The sequence below is a fragment of the Gadus chalcogrammus genome, chromosome 9, assembly GCF_026213295.1.
Source record: "Gadus chalcogrammus isolate NIFS_2021 chromosome 9, NIFS_Gcha_1.0, whole genome shotgun sequence".
Classification (NCBI taxonomy): Eukaryota; Metazoa; Chordata; class Actinopteri; order Gadiformes; family Gadidae; genus Gadus; species Gadus chalcogrammus.
The window spans coordinates 8,623,811-8,639,495 of record NC_079420.1 but is presented as its reverse complement, the minus strand read 5'-3'; the positions used below and the strand labels follow the sequence as shown (position 1 = coordinate 8,639,495).

Below are 15,685 nucleotides of genomic sequence, written 5' to 3'. Positions count from 1 at the left end.
TACAAGCTATGTCAGCGATGAAGCCACTATGCAGCTACTCATGTGTTGAAAGTGTACCACTGATGATGGATGCAGCCGAACAACAGTGGGAGTCATCCGAGTGGGAGTTTAAGGCTAAAGGATCACCCTGAAGCCAAACCGTCCCAAAGTGAAGTTTCCCCGGAATCGTGAATCAGAGAAGGGCTCTGTCTTTGGCGCAAACATCGAGACAAGTGCAAGAAGCCAGAAGGGTCTCTTGTTTACAATGTTGTTACAGATTCCCCATCCCTCTCGGCGCACTATGCGTGACGAGAGATGTATAGGCTTTCCATTGTGTCGGGACTGAATCTGAGGTATAGGAGCACTCTGGACATGTGTGATCAGGGACCCTGGGAGGATGGGTCGCTATATATAATGGGGACTGCACTGACACACTGTCAGGTCAGCCCTGGTGTAAGCTGTACAAACACATTGTTAAACAGTGAGAGTTAGTGGTGGACAGGGGCTACAGTATATGGTCCAAAAGTCACAACTCAAAAAAATTGATTTGAACGTGCCTGCTAAATAAAGGAAGAACAACTGTAAAACCGTGACTTTTCTGGGTCAGGTTGTCCTCAATATTGTATTTGATTCACTTTTCTCTGTATGCATACTTCACATTAATGCTATCAAGGCCATTCTGGGGACAATAGCCATAAAACAAGCTTGGCAGGTCTGTTGCATTATTTTAAAACCACAAATATAAAGTGCATCTAGGAGGGAGGGATCGTTGAGTAGGAGTCATGTAAAAGCTTGGATTCTGTCAGGATTGACTTAACCTTGCAAAAAATCATGAGGAAAAAACCCAAAGTGAATAATATACATTTTCTTTCTCACATCAAGCAAAGTCAAATCGATGGCGACGTTTGTTGGGCTACTTTCAAAGCCCTGCTTGGATGAGGTCAAAGCAGGGCTAACATGACCTGCATGTCCATTTAGTTGTTGTCTGTACTCTGTTGCTGCTGGACCTTAATTTCCCCAAGGGGATGATTAAAGTATCTACTTACTTACTCTCCATTAAATTGTGTCTAAAAAAGATGTATCCTTATTTATTATGTTGCGTCCCAGTTCTCACAATGATTGCTATCTCACCCCTTTGGGCAGGTGGCTGTTATACCAAGGCTCACCTTTAATCTCCAGGACGGATGTTTGAGGGTACTTAATGACCACTAAATACTGAACTCCACTCTAAACGTCCTTATGTGATGGTTGGTCGTCCCAGTGACCCAGTGGGAAGAATCACACTCATCCATGTGGATTGTTCACTCTTATCCAGTAGCCAAGGTCCTATTAGCTGTAGTCACAAAAGAGTGCCAAATAAGAAATTTAAGTGAGCTATTAATGGGCTAGTAGGCAAGAAATGGGTTCACGCTACCCTGCGTAATGGGCACGCTACCCTCCCAGTAAACAATCAGCAATGGGAGGATACTCTGCAAACTCAGGGGATCTTGCAGAAGAAGGGAGGGGTGCATCGAGCGTGCGACCATGCAGAATGTTTCCTGTTAATTCAAAAGATTTTCCGAGAAAGACAACACGACTTTCAACAGGCTGCACAGGGTCTGAGTTCGGCGTTGAGGTAAGTGGGTTTCTCTGTATCGCTGTTGGAAATGCCTCGCTGCATACCCGCTGATGTCCTGCCAGTGAACTTCGTACGCGATGACGTCTGCCACGCCTGGCTTGCTTGATCTATGGAAGCAATACGGATGAATGGATGAATGCATCACTACGCTTAAAACATGGTTATGTTGCACGGCGTTTGGTTTTCTGCATGAGTTCATAAGTACACATTGAGATATAACCCGTTTCCGGTTTGTGCTATACCGCCGGTTGGATAAGATAACAGAACCTAGATCTATTGGATTGCGTGCGTTTGGACACCACCAGGCTTTGGACATGTATAGTATGAGAGGAGCATTTTGCGTCAGATGTATATTTCAAATACATTGTATGACTCGCCCTTCCCATAGGGTCAAAGTGGATGAGGAGCAGTCGAATGGTGCTTTGTTTTTTTGTCAGAACGGGCGGGACTCGCTGGCGGACGGTTACGCACACGAATTGTTTACGTTTACGCACAGGAAAAAACGCGCGCCAACGTTCAGGTGTGAATTAAGTGGCGCTAAACTCAAGATGTGATTGTATTCGACACGCATCAAGACTATATTACATGTTTTATTTAACACAATACACACTAATGTCTCTATCCCAATATGTATCTATCTGGCATATGTTGAATGTATTTTGGATAAACTTGGATAAACCTTCATTCTACAGTGACAGCCAGTCTACCGCAGTTTGGATTTCCAACCATTTCATAGAATATCATGGTTGGGAAGTTATTTAATCTTTATGTTCTGGTATAAATTTGTTTTGGTAATTGGGTATAAAGTAGATTATCAGGTGTACTCCAGGTCCAATATGCCAGCAGGTAGCATGTGGTATGCACTATGCAGTAAACTTGCTTTGCTGATTTTTTTAAATAAGAATTCCAACCCATATCGTTTTGATAACCGGTGTTGGTAAATAAATGTGTGAGGCAAATATGGAAAGCCAACGGTGACTCGGCATTCAGGAATGTTTGTTATTCCTCGATTGGAGATAAAGTGGAGCAGCTGAATCCGAGTTCCGCCTTGCGTTATTACAGAATGCTCCTTTTGTTCTCTGAGAAAATATGTATTTGGGAGAGGTCACACATCGCGGAGCGACCCGGGCTATGGTTCCATGGGAGAACGACTTTTATAAGGCCAAGGGGCTCACACAGGATGAAGGGAAACCGACCAATTTACTTTTTGCGTTGCGCAAACATTTGCCTAAGTGCTCTGAGAGAAGTCTGGGCTTGATTTACCATCTCCTATCTGCTGTTATTGTTAGGCCTACACGTCGGACCGAGCCAGATGGGGCAGGCAGTGTGCGGCCCTGCCTGGAGCCACGAGGGTGATATCTCAGTTATGTTTCACTCTGGGCCAGCAGTACCAGGAGGTCAGCCCAGGGAAACAGGCCGTGGAAGATCTTTGGAGCTGTTTAAGGCTTGTGTCTGACACCGCATCCCCCCGTCGCTGGGGTGGTTCACATATTAAAAAAATCAACAGGTTGCATGGAAATTGTGTGTGTGTGTGTGTGTGTGTGTGTGTGTGTGTGTGTGTGTGTGTGTGTGTGTGTGTGTGTGTGTGTGTGTGTGTGTGTGTGTGTGTGTGTGTGTGTGTTGTGTGTGTGTGTGTGTCTTTGTGTGTTTGTGTCTGTCTGTCTGTCTGTCTGTGTATCTGTTTGTGTGTGTCTGCATGTGTGTGTCACCATGTGTGTGTCTGTGTGTGTATGCACGCATGTGTGTGTCTGTGTGTGTGTGCGCGAGAGAGAGAGAGACGGGGAGTGGCGAGGGAATGATGCATGCCGGTTCACAAAGACAACATAGTTGTGTGTGTGTAAAAGGGTAAATGTTTGTCCTTTAGCTGACTGGTCCTCTGTTGGGTGTCTGGCAGCGTGGTGGAAATACTCGGTCTGACCCTTCTGTAATACGCTCAGCATCCCTGACCGAAGGCTCACCTACAGCTCCGTGTGCTGCCAGAGCCATCTGAAGACAAGAGGTGGGCGTCCTGGGGTGGCATCAGAGAGCCTGACTGTCTGCTATGCAGGTGTGATAAACGGAGGCGACGGCCTTCTTCTCAACAGGACGGTGTTTCCCAAACGTTGGGGTCGGGACCTCAGAATGAGTCGCCTGATGGTGGAGCTGGTGTGCGTGATTGCTGATTTATTAGTGTAGATATTTAAGGAATTAAGGAAAAGACATACAGTCAAAGAATCGAAGGTTCGCTGGAGAAAATGTATATGCATTTAGACTGGCTTATGATTGGTAGCTAGGTATTAGTGAACTGCAGCTAGCCACTTATTGTGGTGGTGGGCCTTCATAGGGTTAAACTATCCAAGCAGATCCACGTTTGATGCAAGACTTTTTACATGGAAACAGGGTCATGGGCCTACCACGGTTTGAATCCACTGCAGCAGGACTCAGGAGATTCCAGAGGGGTTAGGCTGATTTACAGGAAGTACTCGTACTCTAAGCCCCGTGTTGGAAGGAGACCTTTAGACGTGTGACTGACTCAGGAGCAGGATCTCCATGATCTTTAAACAGAGACGCCTCCAGAGCTCTGGTTACGTGTTACATCTTCTCCGGGGGACGACATCATGATGAAGTGGAACAAACCCAAACCACATCCAAGTCCGTCCGGGAGACCACTGGAAGTTGGTCACCTCTTCAAATGAAATCCCGGAGAAATACAACGTAATCGTGCAACCGCAATGTACCTGCTTGGTTATCAAGTGAAACTAGACTAATATAAATAACATGCTATTATTTACAAATGGAAAGATAAAAATTGACCGGAACCATAGCAACGACAGAGGAATGCGTCAAATACTGAAGTACAGATTTCCATTTTGGATTTGTCTACTTTTCTACCTCATCTCTTTTATTTTCATAGAGAAAACCCATGGTCAGCACAGGAGAGTGAAGGGAGGGCATTGAGTTCATGAAAAGACAATTTCCCAAGGAGCTGGAATGCATCTTTTATATTTCTCTGCACCAATCACAATACATCTGCGGTCTCTTTACGGCCTTGCCAAATGTGGGCACATTTATACCGGCAAAACCACCCAATCTCTCTCCCTGACGTTGACAACTATCAAGTGTGCAACGTTTCCTGACAGGATATTCCCATCTGACTGGCATCACTGTCTCTACCTGCACCAGCGCTTAAGAGCCAATAATACTTTATTGATCCCAGGCGGGGATAAACAAATGTTAGCTCATCCAAAGGGTTTCATAAACGGCCAGATTATTGTGGTGCTCGGTGTCCAAACAGCCATCCCCCTCCCCGGGCACCACGCTGCGGACGTCCCTCCTCACACGGAGCGGGTGGCTGCCGTAGGCAGAGGAGGAAAAGTAGAAGCAGATCCTCATTAAATCTCATGCAGGGAAATGAATCACTCGCAGAGTGTGAACATAAAATATCCCGCCAGGCCGGAGCAGGGGCTGTGTCGTCGCCAGGGGCCCTGCGCTCGCTGCAATGGCCCCGGCTCCGGTTCCAGGGAGTGCAGTTGGGGGGGGGGGGGGCGGGGGGGGGGGGGGGGGCGTTGGGGGTGGTGGAGGTAGGGGATGGAGGTGGGGGGGTAGGGGTAGGGTGAGTGTTAAGGGAGGGGGAAACTGAGGTAGGACCATTGAGAGAGAGAGCACTTAGTTCCTACTCCTGCAGCATGGACAAGATTATCTCGGCAATCAGCGTCGAACAGAACCGCCTTTATGCGAGCGGTTCTGGGCCGGACCAGCGGCCCAGTCGGCCGCGCCAGCCCTCCGCCGGAGGGGGGAGAGCGGTGGCTCGGCCTCACCCAGCTGTGTCTGCAGTGGAGGGGGAGAGGGAGGTGGGAGGAGGGGGGGAGGAGAGGAGGTTACCGCTTCGAGAGCCAGAGAAGCCATCAGGAAACGCCCTCGCCTTGTCACCGCTTGCTGTGCTGTGTGTTGTGTGTGTGTGTGTGTGTGTGTGTGTGTGTTTGTGTGTGTGCTGTGTGTGTTCATGCATGCGAAACCCCCCCAATGAGTAAAACACCAGTGTGTGTGTGTGTGTATGTGCACGTGTGTGTAAAAACAGTTTACATAAAACACCAGTGTGGGTGAAACGTGAGTTTGTGCGGCCGTGCATGTGTGTGTTTGTATGTGCGTGCATGTGAGTGTGTATTTGCGTGCGTAGCATCGTGCATTCTGGGCCGGACTTAGATCGGATGTGAACCCAGAGATAAAGGGAACCTGATGGGCCTGAGGCTGCGACCGGTACAGAATCAACAGGGCTCAGGGAGCCAGAGAGAAGATGGGCCAACACATGGGAATAACAACCCAACACTAATGTATACAAACCGTCGCTGATTGACCTATCGGAGGAGGGCCAATCACAGTCATCAGAGCAGCAAGAGACTCGCAACGCTGATGAGGAAATCTAGAGGAAGGAATCTGTTACCTTACACCCTAGGTATGTGTTTATGAGGGCAAACCCTGTGTGTGTGTGTGTGTGTGTGTGTGTGTGTGTGTGTGTGTGTGTGTGTGTGTGTGTGTGTGTGTGTGTGTGTGTGTGTGTGTGTGTGTGTGTGTGTGTGCAACACATGCATATTTGCGTGCATGCGTGCGCATGCATATGTGTGTGTGTACAACCCCAGTGTTTTTGTATGTGTGTGTGTGTGTGTGTGTGTGTGTGTGTGTGTGTGTGTTTGTGTGTGAATGACTAAACTCCCCCCTCCCCTCCCCCCAGTGTGGGTAAAACACCAGTGTGTGTGTGTGTGTGTGTGTGTGTGTGTGTGTGTGTGTGTGTGTGTGAGTGTTTGTGTGTGAATTACTAAACTCCCCCCTCCCCTTCCCCCATTGTGGGTACAACACCAGTGTGTGTATGTGTGTTAAACACAAGTATGTGTTTATGCGTGTGTGTAAAACACCAGTCTGTGTTTGTGTTTGTGTGTGTGTGTGTGTGTGTGTGTGTGTGTGTGTGTGTGTGTGTGTGTGTGTGTGTGTGTGTGTGTGTGTGTGTGTGTGTGTGTGGTGTGTGTGTGTGTGTGTGTGTGTGTGTGTAAACCTTTTAGTTTTGAGACAAACCAACCTCCATCTGGTTTAGTTCTGCCCGGTCATGTGACCAACTTGTAGAGACACTCTCTTTAGCCATAATGGCTTGCAACAGAATCTGAAAAGTCACGTTCACAGTTGTGTGGAGTTTTTTGTTACTCTGGTTGGGAAATATTTTCCAAAGTTTTGGATTTACCGCTTTCGACACCGCATTAATGTAGTATTCCTGTAAAATGTCCACCAAGCCTCCCTTTGCACTCATTTCTCCCCCTGGTTTATTGTCCACTGTAATAGCTTCAGTACAAACACATCAGCCCTTTGGTAGCATTCCGATTCTTGTAAAAACACCACATCTTATTCACATATTTTCCAGAAGGGATCATAACTTATGTAATATGTAGCTTTACAAGATCCACCTGGTTGGGTATCCTACATTAGTTCAACAGATTACCGTTAATAAAATAAAACAATCTGTATTTCCTCTTTTGACCATTTGAAGGAATCTTAAGTCACGTCATACATGTCTAACCAGCACCACTGGGCTGGATGGCGTCCGCTATAGATCAATCGATTGATCGACCCACAGAGCTGTGTTAATCAATAATGAAGGAGCAGCCCGGTGCCTCTGGTCCGGCCTCCAGCGTATCTCCACAGAAGCCTTACGTTACGTCTGGACTGCCTCCACCATGATGGATCGGTCGTCCACAGGTGGAGTCCTCGGCTTCTTGATGAGCTGTCGCTGGAGCGTCAGAGTAATGTGTTGAGGGCCGGACTCGCAGCCTTAAGAGTCCAGCATGTGGGGAGACGAACCTGGTCTCTCAAAGACATTCCTCGTTTATTATACTCTGAGTGTAACCTGAAGATATACTGAAAGAAGCAGGACATTGGATTGCTGAGAATGTGTGTGTGTGTGTGTGTGTGTGTGTGTGTGTGTGTGTGTGTGTGTGTGTGTGTTTGTGTGTGTGTGTGTGTGTGTGTGTGTGTGTGTGTGTGTGTGTGTGTGTGTGTGTGTGTGCTGGACGACTGCAGAGAGGGATTCCTCAGTCTCCTGTCTGTCATGTTGGATCACTCACTCCTCGTTTGATTTTCTAATGGAACTACAGTGGGACTGCGTCCAAGGGGCACGGAGCAAGCTTGGTATTTTGTGTTCCTACATCATGGATAATTAAATTACGGCTTTCAAGTACAGCCCCTTAAGACTGTTTCCTGACATTCAAGGAATAGTATTACGCATTCATAATGAAGGGCAAGTCTTTCGTTTTTGTAGTACTCATCAATATTTGTGTACTGGCTTATCCTGTAATCCTACTATGTTATAGCTGAACTTCTGATCCAGCAGCCCTGTTACAGCAAAACTTCTGATCCAGCAGTCCTACTGTGTCATAGCTGAACTTCTGATCCAGCAGTCCTACTGTGTTACAGCAGAACTTCTGATTCAACAGTCCTACTGTGTTACTACTATAGCAGAACTTCCGATCCGGCAGTCCTACTATGTTACTGCAGTACTTCTGATCCGGCAGTCCTACTATGTTACTGCCGTACTTCTGATCCGGCAGTCCTACTATGTTACTGCCGTACTTCTGATCCGGCAGTCCTACTATGCTACGGCAGTACTTCTGATCCAGTAGTCATACTTTGTTACAGAAGAACTTCTGGAGATGGCACAGAGCCTGGGCTGGAAAACATCAACCTGAAAGGGCAGAGTTATGCCTTTGTTTCCTGTTACGTTACGGAGATTTTCTACAGAGGAAATAATTTGCCAGAGTATGGAGCATTCAGAAGGGTTTTTTAATAAGTGTAGTTCTGCTGTGGCCTGTCCACACAGTGTTGATTTGAAACCTTTACAGACACCCTGTACACCTTACTGCCGATGGCTACGTTTGTGTTTTGCCAATTTTGCTCTTAATGAATCCCCCCTCCGGCCACAAGATTGTTGAAACAAATATGAAGTGAAAGAAGGTAACGCGTGCTGTTCATATCTGATTAACAACCTAAACTCTGACTTGTGCCATGAGGCAGGAGCCAACACTCAGGAAACAACATAACTTGTCCAGACTGGTGACGGAGCTCTGAATTAGACTTCACATCGTTGTTCATCAGCTCCATAGGCCATTCATAAGCTACATCTCGCAGAACCCCTGGAGCTACATCTCCAGGGATCGCTCTCCAGTAACTGTGTGGGAGGGGAGTAGGTAGGGTCCTGGCACCAGCCCGGGTTACTGGGTCCAGCTGTGCATCAGCATGGGAGCGATGCCAGGAGGAATAATAAGCAACAGCTATTGGCCTGAACTGAAAACCATGTGATGAATTGGGATAGAACCACATAAATACCGCTGTGTCTATTGCGATGGTCTGCTCTTACGATAGTTGTATAGAATGCTAATGGGACAGAGATATGGGAGTGGTGTGTGATAGGCTGGAACAGGGTGATGGTGGGTAAGGATTAGGGGACTGTGTGTGTGTGTGTGTGTGTGTTGGTAGCTGCGTGTGTTGGTCGGTGTGTGTGGCGACGAGGGTGAGGGTATCTCAGGACACTTGAGATCCAGCCGTAACATAACATTATTATGTAAACCAACACACACACACAAGCGATGCATATCGTCAATGTCAGCATATGCTTACTTTTAACAGGACACAGACACACACAGACACGCACACGTGCACACACATAATCTATGTATATGTAAATGTCCGCATGTGTTTCCATTTTCCAGGAATTACACACACACACACACACACACACACACACACACACACACACACACACACACACACCACACACACACACACACACACACACACACACACACACACACACACACACACACACAAATAATTTGAAACAATTTATTGTCAAAGCTTGCAGCCCCAGATTGTGACTGCCCTATAATCCATCTTTACATCCGTCACGCGTATTCAAAGCCTTTGATTCGATGGGCTTGGAGTACGAAGCTCAGCCAACTCCAGCCATTGCCTCCAGGCTCTTCCTCTTCATCGTCTCCATTCATGAGGAGCTCTGGGGAGATTTAGTTCCTGCTGGAGGAGGAGGAGTAGGGTGCGAGGAGGGTGGGTGGAGAGAGAGAGAGAAGGAAGAGAAGGAGGGGGATTGGAGGAGGAAGAAGAGGAGGAGGGCGATTTCAGGAGGATGAGATGGAGGGGGATGGGAGGAGGAAGAGGAGGAGGAGTTTGAGAGGTGGAAGAGGAGGAGAGGGAGGGGAGATGAGGAAGAGCAGGAGAAGGATGGTAGATGAGGAAGACCAGGAGGAGAGTGAGAGGAGGAAGAGGAGGAGGAGGGCGAAAGGACAAGGGGGAAAGGGCTGAGAGAGGATGAAGAGGAGGAAGGTAGGAGGGGAGGTAGGAGGGGATGAGGAGGAGGGGTATGAGTAAGACAAGGAGGAGGGGTATTATGAGGATGAGGATGAAGAAAAGACAGCAGAAGAAAAATGAGCAAAACAGCTGCGGGACTCTTAAAACAGCCTTCCCCACCATTTTCCGCTCCTGCTGGATGTTGTCTTGTGTGATTAAATGACAGACGAACTGTCTGGACGGGAGGCCCTAGGCGTCCGTGGGACCACTGCTGTGGCGCTGGCTGCACGACCTCTGGAATGTTCTCCCCTCCTTTCCCCTCTAACCCTGATTGCCATTTCAATACGCTAATGTCAGCATCCTCCGGTTAAGTCCTACCCCTCTGGTCCCGATCAATAGCTACAGAACGTGTTTGTTCGTTATGGTTGTTTCAGCTCTATCAGAGTGTTATCCAGCGAGCAGCCAATGACCGCACACTTCCACGGTAAAAATAACCCCATCTTTTCTTTGGCTGGAGTCGTTTCCTCTGTTTTATTAAAACCTTTTTGTAGCACCTCCTTATTGTTCTTCTCCCCCCTTCTCCTTGTCTTCGGGTCTATTTTTAGCTCTGGGAATATCAGGTCTGAAGCTCTCTGCTGACAAAGTCTTGTACTGTCAACAGTTTCCTTTTGTGAAAACAAAGATCTACAGTTGCCTGCTCTCCTGGGAGTAGTGTGTGAACACCAGCACCGCACATGAGAAGTCTGAAAGACGTTTGTGTTGAGCTGCCAAAGGACCCTCAGCGACCAAGGAGGTCACACCGTTTCTCCTTCTTGTGCAGATGCTAAGCTTTGCACTTGTTGTGTTTTCTTTTTATATATATATATGTATGTACATGGAGATGGCAGGGCAGAGATTCCTTGGCAGCTCAAGCACTGAAAAACAGCAATTCGAGTGAATGTTCAGCAAAGGCTTTTAGGATCTCGTTGTGTCATCTCAGGTGTTTCATACCTCTAAACATTTAGATAACACTAAAGTCCACAGTCAATTGGATCCAAAAGATTTGCACCAATACGACGATAGTCCACCAATACGACGATAGGGCACCAATATGACGAAAGTGCACCATTACGGCGAAGAACATAGCCCACCAATGTGACGATAGTGCACCAATGTGACGATAGTGCACCAATGTGACGATAGTGCACCAATGTGACGATAGTGCACCAATTTGACGATAGTGCACCAATGTGACGATGGCGCAACGATACGTCGATAGCACACCAATTTGACAATAGCGTACCATTGTGATGAAACTTTCCGATTTTTCGGATCTCTTGGTGACCGTCATGATAAATGGTTCTGCCCTCTCAGTCGATGCAGCAGTATTGTAATCATGAATCTGGATATCCCTGCTGAGGTCTGGGGATGGATTGTGGAAAGAGAGGAGGCAGATTTTGCTCTGTGAATATTTAGAATGTGCCCAAACAAATATTTCCTGTTCTGTTATTCCGCTCACGTACTGCAAGCAATCAAACGTGGATCACTGTAGACTTTTGGGCTCGCAAGCGCACAACAATTTGTAAATATTTTGCAATTTATTCATGATAATACACACACACAAGGAGTTATTTTCTTTCACAATCACGGTCTGCCATGAGAACAATTGTTTGAGCCGTGGGCAAACAATGACAGATGATGGCTCTTTCCTGCCTGTTGATGGGCAGGCACACTCTTCTTTCGCTCTCTTTTTCTCTCCCCCTTTTCCGAAGCTTGGGGGACGCGTGTTGATTTTCCCTACGTACATATTGCATGGCTTGTATAGGAAACTCGACTACTGTACAGTAATCGCCCGCAATGCGTTCCATATGGGCATATTGTGTTGTGCCATTGTGTGATTCCCCCCCGGGTAATGTGGACAGTGCCTCCGTAACACTGCCAACGCTCGGCTCGAATGCCGTTTGGCAAGGGATCGGCAGTGTTTCTCTGGCATGAGACCTCCCGTGGAAAGTCAACCGGGTAGGCATTGTGGGAGAAGAATTGTAAGCATATTGTGTCCATGGGGATGCGGGGAAAACTGGATGATGCTGGTACTGTGGGGTAGGATGCACTCGCTTTCTTTCTAGAAAGAGCTGCTCTTGTCTGGAAGGTTCTGCGCTTTACCTTGTAAATGTCAAACCAGAGAAAAACAATTCTCATCAGGTTGGACGCTGTACAGCTGGAATCAGGCTAGCTGTTCAACAATCTGATTCAATGTCAGCACTTCTTCAAATTTATCTCCCTAGGCCAGAGGTCAGAAGGAGGGAGAAAAGTTTTATGGCTCCGCCCTGGCCGGTCCTAGCACCTCCTTCTCTTGCTTGTCCTGCTCCTCCTGATCCACCTCCTGCTCCTCCTCTTTCTGCTCCTCCTCCGCTTGATCCTTCTCCTCCGGCTCCTCGCCCTTCCGCTGCTCAACCTCCTCCTGCTCCTTCCCCTTCTGCTACTCCTCCTGCTCCTCCTCTTTCTCCTCCTCCATCTCCTCCTGCCCCACCTCCTCCTGCCCCTCGTCCTGCTCCAACTCTTCCTCCTGGTCCTCCTCTCTTCCTCCTGCTCATCCTCCTCCTCCCCCTCTTCCTCCTCCACCACAGCCTCCTCCTCCTACTCCTCCTCCTCCTCCTGCTCCTCCTCCTACTCCACGCCTGCCAAACCCACGTCTCTCCAGATCTGAGCCTGGCTGTTCTCTTTATGTATTGAAACCAAAATCGTAGTAAATATGCAGCCGTTTTTAGTGTTCTATAAATAGTGTGCCTTGGCTTGGTAACTATACTCCTCTGCTTGTTATCTGTGAAGCCGCTGGAATAGCGACGGTGATAAACTAAATGAGTGACTGAATAAAGCCGGAGACTGGAAGGCCATCTGCCTTGATGTTTTTACTGGCTCTCAAGCCTCTTGGAGAAAGTTTGGGGGATGAGCGGTGCTCGTCCTTTTTGTGCCGGATTCATGGAGTGGACGTTCATGTCATCAACAATAGCGTCTCCCATCGGAACCCCGGCCCAACCCCCCTTGATGGGTCGCGATCTCTGTTCATGTCTCTCATGTACATATCCTCCTCGCCCATCCTTCAAACCGCTACTCCGGGGTCGGGTCGAGGGGGCAGCAGCTCAAGTACATGTGATAAATGTTAACGTAAACATTTACATGGGCTATATGTTAATGTTAACATGTAAATGTAATACAGTTAGTGCAGTCCTTGTTAATGTAAACATGTACATGGGATTCACGTTAACGTGGTCCATGTTAATGTAAAACACGTGAACGTGATGCGTGCTAATGCAAAGCGTGTCCGTCTTTTACATGTTAACACGAAACATGCTAAGTGACACATCTTATTGAAAAAACATTTTAACAAACAAATGTGTTCATGTGTAACAAGCACCAAGGCTGGAAGGCTTAGGAGTGTGAACAGGCATTGTTTTGCTGTCACTTTTTATTACGTGCCTGTGTTGTGTAACTTGGACCTCGATTCCATCGAGTTTAAGTTTGGATTATGGTATCACGGGAAGCCGGGGATCTCCGAGGGCCGCTCCCCGGGGAGACCGTTAGGGTGGTACTCCGGGGGGGGGGTTTCCGCAGCCTCTCTTTACATGGCGCTTCTCAGGCATCTGCGGGGTTCGTTCGCGGCCACTGATTGCCCTCCAGCTGTGTAGTGTGGTGATTGGCTGCCCTCCAAGCGGCAGGGCGGGGCTCGCTGTGGGCCCTGCTGCTCCGCCCTCACCGCGCAGCCCCCTTTAAGTGATGTGTGAGGACATGACACCGCCGCCCGTCTCCGTCGGTGAGCCTGCGGTGGTGTGCGCGGGTTTTTATAGACGGCGTTCGCTGCGTCTCTGATCCGTCTCCCCGTCTCACCGTGTGCTCTCTGTCTCTGTGTCTTTATAGGAGGGCGTGGCCGAGGAGGACAGCTCTTTAGCGCCGAGTATCAAGTAAGTGGAAATGTTTTAAGAGGGTAAAAGGACCGGCAGCGAGACAACGACAAAACAACAACAAAGCAACGACGGTGTTGACGCTGATGGTTGTTAACATAAACACACACCCGCACTAACACACACACACACACACACACACACACACACACACACACACACACACACACACACACACACACACACACACACACACACAAAGAATGCACACACATGCATGCATGCACAGCAGACATTCACACCCACACAGACGACCAATGCATACACACTCTTATGCATGCACACATACACGCACATGGACACAGGCAACCACTGCATACACACACACACACACACACACACACACACACACACACACACACACACACACACACACACACACACACACACACACACACACACACACACACACACACACACACACACAGACGTATGTGTGCGCACACACGCACATGCACACAGAAAAACCACTGCATCCACACGCACACATGCATGCACACACATACAACCAATGCATAAACAATCATATGCATGCACACACAGACAGACAAACAACCACTGCATACACACACACACACACACACACACATATGCATGCAGACAAACACACGCACACAGATAACCCAACCTTACACATATGCATGCGCACACACGCACGCATGCATGCAAATATGCATGCGCTGCACACACACACACACACACACACACACACACACACACACACACACACACACACACACACACACACACACACACACACACACACACACACACACACACACACACACACACACACACACACACAGGACAGATAGAGAATAGAGATTGGGGGGTCAGCAGGGTCTGCATTGTTGTGTTTGGATATACACGCTCAGCCAACACCGAGAAACATATCCTAAAACAAGTTCTGGGAATGGAAACATGTCTCCCCCTGGCTTGATTTAGGGTTTCATATAACATCTCCATATCCCGCTTATCTGTCCAGTATTCCTGCTGCCAACACTGCTTTTACGTAATGATATCGCTGCTCTGGTGACACTTTGACCCTCAAACTTCGGCTGGCTTGTGTTCTTGAATGACCAGTTTAAATCAAATGAAATCCTGTAAATTGATCCGCGCTGGAGGACTTTTTAATAGGGCACTTTGTTGGATTAGGCCCAGGCTGGACCGTCTCACACACTCTCATCATGTCCACCCTCAGAGAGCTCCCCAGAGCGCTGTAATCCCACAAGTCACTGGAATGGAACTCTGAGAGAGAGCGATCTGAGCCGTGGGACGTACCAGCCTGCCGTTCACCGTGTGGCCACTAGGGGGAGGTGATATCCAGGCTGTGTCGTTCCGTGAGGAATACGGTTTTTGGCCAACTAAAAACCTGAATTGATCGAGCTCCTCCCTGTGGGCCAATCATATTGGCAATCAGGTTTGGTGATCCCTCAGGCATGTTGTTTGATTACACCGTGATTAGTTTGACTTGGCTAAATTGCTACCAGGTAGTTGCTGCTGTTTCCTAGCGTTGATCCTCAGCTGTGTCTCTGTCCTGAGCCAACGCACTGGCCACCAGAGCTCGTAGCCAGGGAGGTAAAATTTGTAATTGGTGCAATTGGCATGGAGGAAGTTGAAGAGCGATGGCCACAGATTTGGGCCCAGGAAATGACTCCTTTTCACAGGAAATGCTTAATTTGTGACCCTATTAGCGTGTTACCACAACACAGTGGACGTTTGGAATGGACTGATATTTCTACAGCAGGTCCAGCTGTGGGCCCAGCCGTGGAGGTGAATGTGAGTGCTTCATGTGTGCAGAGTATTGAGTGTGTACTGTCCATAGTGTGTA

At 48.1% G+C, this 15,685-nt stretch overlaps 1 protein-coding gene across 4 annotated transcripts in view; it reads left to right on the top strand.

Moving 5' to 3' along the window:
* The first annotated feature begins 1,497 nt into the window (after positions 1-1,497).
* LOC130388587 (zinc finger protein 469) overlaps positions 1,498-15,685 on the top strand; it is a 153,129-nt gene continuing 138,941 nt past the window's right edge. For all 4 annotated transcript variants that reach the window (XM_056597955.1, XM_056597954.1, XM_056597958.1 and 1 more), the window contains exons 1-2: positions 1,498-1,594; positions 13,811-13,854. The gene's annotated coding sequence lies outside the window, so the exon portion shown is untranslated. The remainder of the gene's footprint in view (positions 1,595-13,810; positions 13,855-15,685) is intronic.